Source organism: Diaphorina citri, unplaced genomic scaffold, assembly GCF_000475195.1.
Source record: "Diaphorina citri unplaced genomic scaffold, Diaci psyllid genome assembly version 1.1 scaffold308, whole genome shotgun sequence".
Classification (NCBI taxonomy): domain Eukaryota; kingdom Metazoa; phylum Arthropoda; class Insecta; order Hemiptera; family Psyllidae; genus Diaphorina; species Diaphorina citri.
Window position 1 is genome coordinate 45,840 of NW_007377743.1, and position 11,230 is coordinate 57,069.

General features: G+C 37.4%; 1 protein-coding gene across 4 annotated transcripts in view; it reads left to right on the forward strand.

Moving 5' to 3' along the window:
- LOC113466656 overlaps positions 1 to 11,230 on the forward strand; it is a 62,276-nt gene that overhangs the window by 24,744 nt on the left and 26,302 nt on the right. Inside the window, exon 1 of one of the 4 annotated variants that reach the window (XM_026822241.1) lies at positions 3,328 to 3,346. The exons of 1 other annotated variant lie outside the window; for it this stretch is intronic. The gene's annotated coding sequence lies outside the window, so the exon portion shown is untranslated. Of the gene's footprint in view, positions 1 to 3,327; positions 3,347 to 7,731; positions 7,790 to 8,397; positions 8,571 to 11,230 lie in introns of those variants that run through there. 2 more of the 4 variants (XM_026822240.1, XM_026822239.1) reach the window with 2 other exon arrangements.

Consider the following 11,230-nt stretch of genomic DNA (forward strand, 5'->3'; position numbering starts at 1 on the left):
TTTAGTTGTATCCCAAAGCGGTCAAACTTTCTTGACTTGGCGGGGTGGAGCGCTATCGCGCTCCTTAATTCGTGCATGACTCTCTTGATCCTTCTCTGATTTCTAAATAAGTATCAATATTTACGAAGATTTGTGACTAAAATCCCTTGATCACAACAATCTCCATATGAATCCAATATTGGAGTTTTTGAGTCTAGCAGGGTTGGGTTTGAAACAGCTCTGAAAAGAGTAGCAACAGAGTTTTAGACAAACCAGACGTACCTATGTACATATTTCGAGTTGGTAACACCGAACTATAGATATTACTGCTCAGTTAAGTAGCAACAGAGTTTTAGACAAACCAGACGTACCTATGTACATATTTCGAGTTGGTAACACCGAACTATAGATATTACTGCTCAGTTGCTCAGTTATTAATAGTAAACAACTGGGAGTCATTTCCTCTGTGATTGATGACGTCATGTGATAATGTATTTTACATATCTCTAAATAATAATAATCGATCGAACGAAGTTAAGTTCTCGACGACAATGTTGCAACTCGATGAATTCACCTTGGGTTTGTTAGTTTCACCATAACGGTTGGTCTCTAACTTCTGAATCAGAGCGAGGACATCTCCAAAAATATCTTCCTTTAGTTGTATCCCAAAGCGGTCAAACTTTCTTGACTTGGCGGAGCGCTACCGCGCTCCTTAATTCGTGCATGACTCTCTTGATCCTTCTCTGATTTCTAAATAAGTATCAATATTTACGAAGATCTGTGACTAAAATCCCTTGATCACAACAATGTCCATATGAATCCAATATTGCAGTTTTTGAGTCTGGCAGGGTTGGGTTTGAAACAGTTCAGAAAAGATTAGCAACAGAGTTTTAGACAAATCAGACGTACCTATGTACATATTTCGAGTTGGTAACACCGAACCATAGATATTACTGCTCAGTTATTAATAGTAAACAATTGGGAGTCATTTCCTCTGTGATTGATGACGTCATCTGATAATGTATTTTACATATCTCTAAATAATAATAATTGATCGAACGAAGTTAAGTTCTCGACGACAATGTTGCAACTCGATGAATTCGCCTTAGGTTTGTTAGTTTCACCATAACTTTTGAACGGTTGGTCCGATTTTCATGAAATTTGACAAACATGTTCAACACAGGTGAAGGAAATTTTAGGTTTTTTTTCCTTTCGGAAACGGAACTGGTTCTCTTTTGGAAACCGAAATAGCGCCTGTACTAAACCATAGGAAATCCAACATGGCGCGTCTTCAGAATCGATTCCGTTTCCAAAAGTTTCACCTTTTCTCCATTCGGTCTGATTTTCTTCGCTGACTTGTAATGGGAACGGTTTTAACTGCACAGCCGAAGCTGCTACCTATGTACATACGTAGCTAGATAGCTACCTAACTGTAATTACTACGAAGAGGGCACTTGGCTAGTTAGCATCACATTCTTGCACTGTCTAACTACATACAGGGTGTTCAACCTAAAAGTTCCCCATAGGAAATTAACCCTTAAAATCGGTGTTTACCCTATAAAAGTCACTTTTCGGGTCCACTAAGCATTGACTCTTATCTAACTTTTGACGAAAAATCGATCGGTTGTACCAAAGTGCACTGGGGAATTTTATTTGGTAAAAACCCGATTTTACGTGTTAATATCCTATGGGGTACTTTTAAGGTTGAACACCCTGTATGCAGACATAAAATACTGTAGTTTTGTATGAGTATTGGCTTATGTGGAGACCTTATTAGACACACGCATACTTGTGTGTTGCATGTGGAGACACTTAAAACTTCCACCGTAATTTACGATATCTGTAGGACCTGTGGTAAGCATTGTCCATTATCTCTGGGACATACTGTATATATATTAATATCTGTAGGACCTGTGGTAAGCATTGTCCATTCTACAGAGTGTTCATAAAGTCAAGTAACACAAGTCTGAACTTTTGAGTGCCTTAAGGTAAAAAGTAGAGGACCTGTGGTAAGCATTGTCCATTCTACAGAGTGTTCATAAAGTCAAGTAACACAAGTCTGAACTTTTGAGTGCCTTAAGGTAAAAAATAGTATGAGTTGCCCATCGACCTTTGTACTAGGTTTTAATATCCTCCTTATGGCTTATGTGGAGACCTTATTAGACACACGCATACTTGTGTGTTGCATGTGGAGACACTTAAAACTTCCACCGTAATTTACGATATCTATAGGACCTGTGGTAAGCATTGTCCATTATCTCTGGGACATACTGCATATATATTAATATCTGTAGAACCTGTGGTAAGCATTGTCCATTATCTCTGGGACATACTGCATATATATTAATATCTGTAGGACCTGTGGTAAGCATTGTCCATTATCTCTGGGACATACTGCATATATATTAATATCTGTAGGACCTGTGGTAAGCATTGTCCATTATCTCTGGGACATACTGCATATATATTAATATCTGTAGGACCTGTGGTAAATCTCTGGGACATACTGTATATATATATATATATTAATATCTGTAGGACCTGTGGTAAGCATTGTCCATTATCTCTGGGACATACTGTATATATATTAATAGCTGTAGGACCTGTGGTAAGCATTGTCCATTCTACAGAGTGTTCATAAAGTCAAGTAACACAAGTCTGAACTTTTGAATGCCTTAAGGTAAAAAGTAGAATGAGTTGCCCATCGACCTTTGTACTAAGTTTTAATCTCCTCCTTACTTAGTGTACTAATCCCATCTTGAAGTAAAAATTATGTTTAAAATCTCGACATATCAATATGAATCTGTCATTTGGAAAAAAAAAGTCGTGACGTGATAATATTAGGTAATAGGTACCTATTTATTATCTTTTTTACGCTCCTAATTTGGATTTTTACACCACTTTCCGAGTGACTTGTGCAGTATCTATATTACATCCTGTTTGTTTATATTTGTGTACCTACATAATTGACTTGAGCTTAACAACCTTTGTGTTAAAAAGCATATACCTAATACCTAAATGAATTCAAATTCAAACATGGTTCTATTCATATGAGTTTTCTATCTCTAAGCTACTCCTATGTCACTAGTCAAATACCTATAGCTAGGTATTTCCTAGTTCCGAAAGTAAATTTTTACTTGTTTTCTTCTTTCCGGAAAACTACCTAAAAAAAATCCCGCATGCGTAGCAAAAATTCCCTCTTTTTCCCAAAATTTCCCTCCCTTCTCTAACGACTGGCGACGCGACGGCAAGTGATGAAAATTTCCCTTATTTTTCCAGTCAGTTCAGTTTCAGTTGTAAACAAAAGTTTGGATTGTGCTCGGCGGGAAAAATGACGCGAAAGTAGGATTTTTTTTCGTCTTTTCGCGTAAGTATATCGCGAAAGTGTGTCAGTTAATTTTTCGTTATTTTTGTGGTCCTCTGTAAAAATAAAATACCTTAGGTACCTATCCGAAAAAAAAAAAAAAAAAAAACTAAACAAAAAAAAAAAACAAAACAAACAAAAATCAGGAAAACTGTATTCTCTCTGACCTTCATAATTTTGAGAATAAATAATATACCTACTCTATCGGACTCTACTCTATCCCTTGGTCTTGTTATTGCCCATCCAGATTCGCCTGTACCAAACAGAAACAAATAAAACAAAATAAAAGGGGTACACAAAGAAATAAATCCCACTTTAACACATTAGTCATAAATCTCAAATTACTTTGTGGTGGCTCCCCCTATATCCCTACAATAGGTGAGTTATTTTTAGTCCCCCATTCCTTATCCCTTTTAATGATCCTACAGGGTCTATTCGAGTTTTCAGGGAATATTTCCCTATACAATACCTACAGCTAAAAAAAATCCCAATTGATAAATCTACAAAAACCCGAATTGCAACGTTTGTTTTACCATAACTTCCAAACGGTTGATAAGATTTTGACGAAACTTTGCAAACTAGTCCAAATGTTCAATACATTAAGAAAATTTGCTCAGTTGATGTCGATGGGCCTTCGGTGGTCTCTTTATGTTTACTGAACAACTCGCTTAAAATTTAAATTCAAAGTCAAATATAAGATTTCGACGAAACTTTGCAAACTAGTCCAAATGTTCAATATATTAAGAAAATTTGCTCAGTTGGTGTCGATGGGCCTTCGGTGGTCTCTTTATGTTTACTGAACAACTTGATTAAAATTTAAATTCAAAGTCAAATCTTGCCCAGGATAAAACTGATTTTATTTCCCTCCTTCTCTCTCTCCCTCTCCTCTCACTCTCTTTCTCCCCCTCCCTCTCTCTTGAAGCCTCATTTTAGCCTCGAAATAAATACAGGGGCAATAAGGAAATTTATGTATGCTCTTTTTGAAAGAGGGGGTCTATTGGACCCTGAAATCTCTCTCTCCCTCTCTCTTGAAGCCTCATTTTAGCCTCGAAATAAATACAGGGGCAATAAGGAAATTTATGTATGCTCTTTTTGAAAAAAGGGGGTCTATTGGACCCTGAAGGATGGTCCCTCTTTCAAAACGGAGAGAGAGTGTCTAGGGGACCCTGTATATCTCCACAAGAGTAATTCCAGATTTATAGTCCCGAAGTCACTTGAAAATATATGAGACAAATGCATTAATTAAATTGGGATTCACTTCTTTCTCTTCTTTTCATCTCTTTCTTCTCTCTCTCTCTCTCTCTTTTCTCCCCAAATTTTACTTTCTGTATCCTATAAATTTTGACCACTTTTTTGGCAGTTTTCAGTTAGAGATATTGGAAAATTAAACGGTTAGAGATATCGAAAAAGTTATGGAAAAACCTAGACCCCCAAAGTAATACCTATAAAAGTCCCAATATCCTATTAATCCTGTTATCCTTGGTTTTTAGCCCGTCCTTCCTTTATTATTACGATAGTAATAAGACTCTCTTGATCCTTCTCTGATTTCTAAATAAGTATCAATATTTACGAAGATTTGTGACTAAAATCCCTTGATCACAACAATCTCCATCTGAATCCAATATTGGAGTTTTTGAGTTTAGCAGGGTTGGGTTTGAAACAGCTCAGGAAAGAGTAGTAACAGATGTAGGTACAGGAAAGAGTAGTAACAGATATTTCGAGTTGGTAACACCGAACCATAGATATTACTGCTCAGTTGTTAATAGTAAACAACTGGGAGTCATTTCCTCTGTGATTGATGACGTCATCTGATAATGTATTTTACATATCTCTAAATAATAATAATTGATCGAATGAAGAACGACGTTAAGTTCTCGACGACAATGTTGCAACTCGAAGAATTCGCCTTAGGTTTGTTTGTTTCACCATAACTTTCGAACGGTTGGTCCGATTTTCATGAAACTTGACAAACATGTTCAACACAGGTGAAGGAAATTTTAGGTTTATTTTCCTTCCTTTCGGAAACGGAACTGGTTCTCTTTTGGAAACCGAAATAGCGCCTGTACTAAACCATAGGAAATCCAACATGGCGCGTCTTCAGAATCGGTTCCGTTTCCTTTTCTCCATTAGGTCTGATTTTCTTCGCTGACTTGTAATGGGAACGGTTTTAACTGCACAGCCGAAGCTGCTACCTATATACATACGTAGCTAGATAGCTACCTAACTGTAATTACTACGAAGAGGGCACTTGGCCAGTTAGCATCACATTTTTGTACTGTCTAACTACATACAAGGTGTTCAACCTAAAAGAATTTTAGGTTTTCCTTCCTTTCGGAAACGGAACTGGTTCTCTTTTGGAAACCGAAATAGCGCCTGTACTAAACCATAGGAAATCCAATATGGCGCGTCTTCAGAATCGATTCCGTTTCCAAAAGTTTCACCTTTTCTCCATTAGGTCTGATTTTCTTCGCTGACTTGTAATGGGAACGGTTTTAACTGCACAGCCAAAGCTGCTACCTATGGACATACGTAGCTAGATAGCTACCTAACTGTAATTACTACGAAGAGGGCACTTGGCTAGTTAGCATCACATTCTTGTACTGTCTAACTACATACAGGGTGTTCAACCTAAAAGTTCCCCATAGGAAATTAACCCTTAAAGTCGGTTTTTACCCTATAAAAGTCACTTCTCGGGTCCACTAAGCATTGACTCTTATGTAACTTTAGACGTCTCACACAAAGCTCTGATCTTGAAATTTGTCGCGACGACCTATGAACTCAAAGCGAGAAAGTTTTAGATAACACTTCAGTCGTTATAATTTAAGACCGGTTTTAGCGTCATCTATGTTAAGCTACGCCGAGCAAGGCCAATAAATGGATGTGGGTGACTTAAACATTATATTGGGAATAAAGAGAGAACGGGCTCTAGTCTTCATTTTAAATCATCACATGAAAGTAAAATAAATAATAATAATAAAAAAATCAAATCAAGAATAATAATAAACTGAATATTAAACAAATTAGGTAGGTGGTACATAGGTACTGATTTTCTTTAATCACGATCGAATAAACTACGGACTAAAAAATTCCCGGAGGGACGGGCCCAGCTTGTTTGAACATCGGGATCGGACCATCAGTTACCGGTCTTTTGACCGCATTTTGACAGTTAGTGGTTGGTACATACCTACATATTTCAAAACTAAATGAAGTTCGACTTCATTCTAGAAGTAAAAATACAACAGGATAAAAAAAGTCGTGCAATGTTCACACCAGATTTTTTTTCTCCCTCTATTTTTACTCTTTTTTTTATGCCCTCATTGTTTAATACTGTCTTTATTTATGAGTTTGGCAAGTGAAGTTTTGGGAGAGAGGAGGAGAAGGAGGAGGAGGAGGAGGAGGAGGAGGCATTTTAGAAAGAAGGCTATCTGGTTAATGGGTTTCAGGGAAATACTAATGCTCAGAGTTTTAGTGGGTCAATGACCTGGGCTCCCACTTTCCGGAGTCTCTGTGCCAACTTTTTAACTTTCTGTTTTTACCTCTCTTTCAGCAAAGTTAGTTTTAATTGAGAGCTTGCATTCGGGTGGATGTTGCGGGAAAATTCAAATTTGAAGTAAACATTATGTTTAAAATCTCGACAGTTCAATATGAATCTGTCATTTGGAAAAAAAAAAGTCGTGACGTGATAATATTAGGTAATAGGTACCTACCTATATTATCTTTTTTACGCTCCTAATCAGGATTTTTACACCACTTTCCGAGTGACTTGTGCAGTATCTACATTTTGTTTATATTTCTGTACATGATTGACATTTGACTTGAGCTTAACAACCTCTTGTGTTGAAAAGCATTAAATACCTAAATGATTTCAAATTCAAACATGGTTCTATTCATGTGAGTTTTCTATCTCCAACCTAGGTCACGTCACTAGTCAAATACCTAGCTAGTTCCTAGTTCCGAAAGTTAATTTTTACTTGTTTTCTTCTTTCCGGAAAACTACCTAAAAAAAATCCCGCATGCGTAGCGAAAATTCCCCCGTTTTCCCAAAATTTCCCTCCCTTCTCTAACGACTGGCGACGCGACGGCAAGTGATGAAAATTTCCCTTATTTTTCCAGTCAGTTCAGTTTCAGTTGTAAACAAAAGTTTGCATTGTGCTCGGCGGGAAAAATGACGCGAAAGTGGGATTTTTTTTTTCGTTTCGCGTAAGTATATCGCGAAAGTGTGTCAGTTAATTTTTCGTTATTTTTGTGGTCCTCTGTAAAAATAAAATACCTTACCTATCCGCCTATCCCTAAATAACAGTCTTAATAAAACCTAAATAATATTGATGTGTAAATAAAAGTGTATAAAACCAGCTCGAAATGTCGCTAGTAAATTTTCATGTCGCTACTTGGACCAGAACCCCAGGTCCCCGGATTAGAAGTCCACCGTTCTACCTCTGATCTACTGTAACTATTGGCTGCTTATGTGATTCTTTTTTTATATTTTATCATATTTTATGTTTTTCTGGTTACTGGTGATTTGTCATTTTAATGTACTTACTCTAGGAGTCTAGGTAATAGGTGTAATTTTTATTCAATTGATTTTCTTGCTAGCCTTGCTAGATTGAAGGGTAGCGCATTGTAAGCGCTAGGTCGCGGGGTCGATTCCCGCCTGGGGGCATTTTATCCTAAACAGATAAGGTTCGGTCTGGCTTTCTTCTATCCTGAATATAAGTAACTAAAGGTTCAGTAAACTGTATAACTCAACCAGGAAGCGGTCTCATTATTCCCATACGAGTTCCTTAAAGACCCGAGTAGCTGCAAATGTAATATGGAGTCCAGGAAATTTGGCCTATTGCTTCGGACAAATTAGTAACTCTTCGCTAAAGCTTCGGTATGTGACCCTGAAACCCTGAATCATTGCCCAAAAGTCCCCTAAAATCCCCTGTACGCTTGACCGCTTTTGAGAAATGAGTTCTTTTCAAGAAGGTTTTCCTAAATATAGGTACATATACCTATTTGATGATGAACTTTTTTCCCTTCTTCAAGCCTGGGGGCATTTTATCCTAAACAGATAAGGTTCGGTCTGGCTTTCTTCTATCCTGAATATAAGTAACTAAAGGTTCAGTAAACTGTGTAACTCAACCAGGAAGCGGTCTCATTATTCCCATACGAGCTCCGAAGACCCGAGTAGCTGCAAATGTAATATGGAGTCCAGGAAATTTGGCCTATTGCTTCGGACAAATTAGTAAGTCTTCGCTAAAGACCCTGAAACCCTGAATCATTGCCCAAAAGTCCCCTAAAATCCCCTGTACCTACGCTTGACCGCTTTTCTTTTAAAGAAGGTTTTCCTAAATAAATTAATGTATGTTTGATGATGAACTTTTTGTCCTTCTTCAAATTGGGGTCATGATGGATAGGTACTTATTTGTGGACTGACAAAAAAAAAAAACGTTTTTTTGGTCGAAGAAAAACTTTTCTTTTAGTGTACTAATCCCATCGTCAAATTAATTCTTTGAAATTTATAACATTTGTGTCTGACTTAGTATACTGTGTCATTTGGCAACTCAATAGTTGAGCAGTTCGTCTAATAAAATATTGATATATACATATATAGGGTATAGGTTGTGTGAAAAATCAGGGGATCTTTCTGGGTGACCCATGTCATGGGAATCATCTTTGATTTTTCATTTCACTATAACTCTCAAACGTTTGTCCGATTTTAATGAAATTTGACCAAAATCTTCACCACACAAAGGAAAGCCACTCAACTCAATGGATTTTGATCCCAATGGGGCTTCTGAACTCAACGTACGAGCTCTATTAATTCTACTTCTGCAAAATTCATTCAGTTCTACAACCAACAACAGCAGTACCTACCTATAGTGTATTTAATTTAGGCTAAAATCCACATGAATGTTTTTGGTAAGAAAAACTTTTCTTGTGAAAAAGAAAGTATCTACCTACCTAAAAAGTTGTGTGGTTGGGTAGTGGGTACATTTTTAGAAAAACAGGGCGCGTCAATTAAATATTCCTTCGATGAAAAAATGTTTCGTACCTACCCACCCTTGAAGATGCGCAGAAACGCTTGCGCACAAACAAACGAAGCGGGAGTCATTAATTATGACGTCATCGCCTACGGGAGCGTATACCGTGACGTCAAACTTCACGATTTACCGGTATTTTTTAAATCGATTTATCTCGGTATCTAGAAGTCGTAGAAGAAAAAGAAAAATTCCGTTGGTCCTCATTTTTCCTGCTCTATGACTTTGAAACATCGCCCAAGTAAGCGCAACTGATCTATTCGCCCATTCTTTTCCTGCTCTATGACTTTTTCTCTTCACTGTTTCATTTTACTTTCTCTGTATTACCAGATAGGTACTTATTCATACTTGTTCTTATTCATCTTTATGTATACCTATCATCCTATGTAACATCACTGTAGTTATAACTTCTAGTTTTTTTTTGTGACGAAGGTTTTACCCACCATTCGGGGACATGTTACCCGCCTATGTTAACCTTCCTCAGTCCGAGTGCGTCGAGAAAAGCCAGCAAAGATTGTCACCCATCCGGATATTAACCACACCCAACGTTGCTTATACAGGGGAGAGAAGGAAAAAATATCAAAAACAGAAGACATCAGAACTTGCAAGAGACAGGAAGAAACGAAAGAGTAAGTGAGTGCATCTAAGCGTGTGATAGAGAGAGAGGGAAAGAGAAAGAGAAAGAAAGAGGAGAGGGATGTAAAATAAGAAAGAGAGAAATTGGATACTTAAAAAGGGGTCGAGAAGGAGAGAAACAATAGTAGGAAATGAGAAAGACTTGAGACTTAAAAGAGACAAATGAGAGAGAGAGAGAGAGAGAGAATGGAAAAGGACCAAAATAAATGGCGAGTAAGCAGTAAGAGAGAGGGAAAGCGTGTGACACTGAGTGAGAATCAAAAATGGTAAGAAAAACTTTTCTTGTGAAAAAGAAAGTATCTACCTACCTAAAAAGTTGTGTGGTTGGGTAGTGGGTACATTTTTAGAAAAAACAGGGCGCGTCAACTAAAGATTCCTTCGATGAAAAAATGTTTTGTACCTATAACCCTTGAAGGTTTGTTTACCTATCAGTTACCAAAAATGGTATTTTTCCTTCGACGAAGAAAAAATGTAGGAAGAAAATTTGTATGTGCGCCTGGAAATTATAATTGGATATGCAATGTGTTATAAATGAAATACCAACTTGGGAGTGGCAGAGAGAAGGAGTACCTACGTACTGGGAATGGATGAGTATTAGAAAACAATCAGAAATCACAGAAGTTAAGTAACGATGCGCGTGGTTGGTATCTGGACGGGTCTGGGACAACACGTGCCGCTATATCAGAGTGGACTCAGCCGCGTGAGAACAAGACAGCTGTGGAAATCTCAGCTAAAAGAGCTAAAAGGCGAGATAGAATGATATAACCCTGACGGCTATCACATTTGACAGCACGTGATTCAGCCATTTTTATTTTATTTATTTAGAAGCAAAGTTCTACAATGGAGGAGTTGCAATGGAGCAGTTGCAATTGGGAAAATATTATTAATAAAAGGTCGATTCCTACGTAAAAAGTTGTGAAAAATTCGAATCTGTTTTTTTTTTTTTTTTTTTTTTTTTTTTTTTTTTGTGACGAAGGTTTTTCCCACCATTCGGGGACAAGTTACCCCGCCTATGTTAACCTTACGCAGTCCGAGTGCGTCGAGAAAAGCCGGCAAAGATTGTCACCCATCCGGATATTAACCACACCCAACGTTGCTTATACAGGGGAGAGAAGAAAAAAAAATATGGAACTAGAGGAATGATGAAGAAGAAAAAGAAGAAGAAGAAGAAGAAGAAGAAGAAGAAGAAGAAGAAGAAGAAGAAGAGAAAGTGGGATGGGAGGGGGGG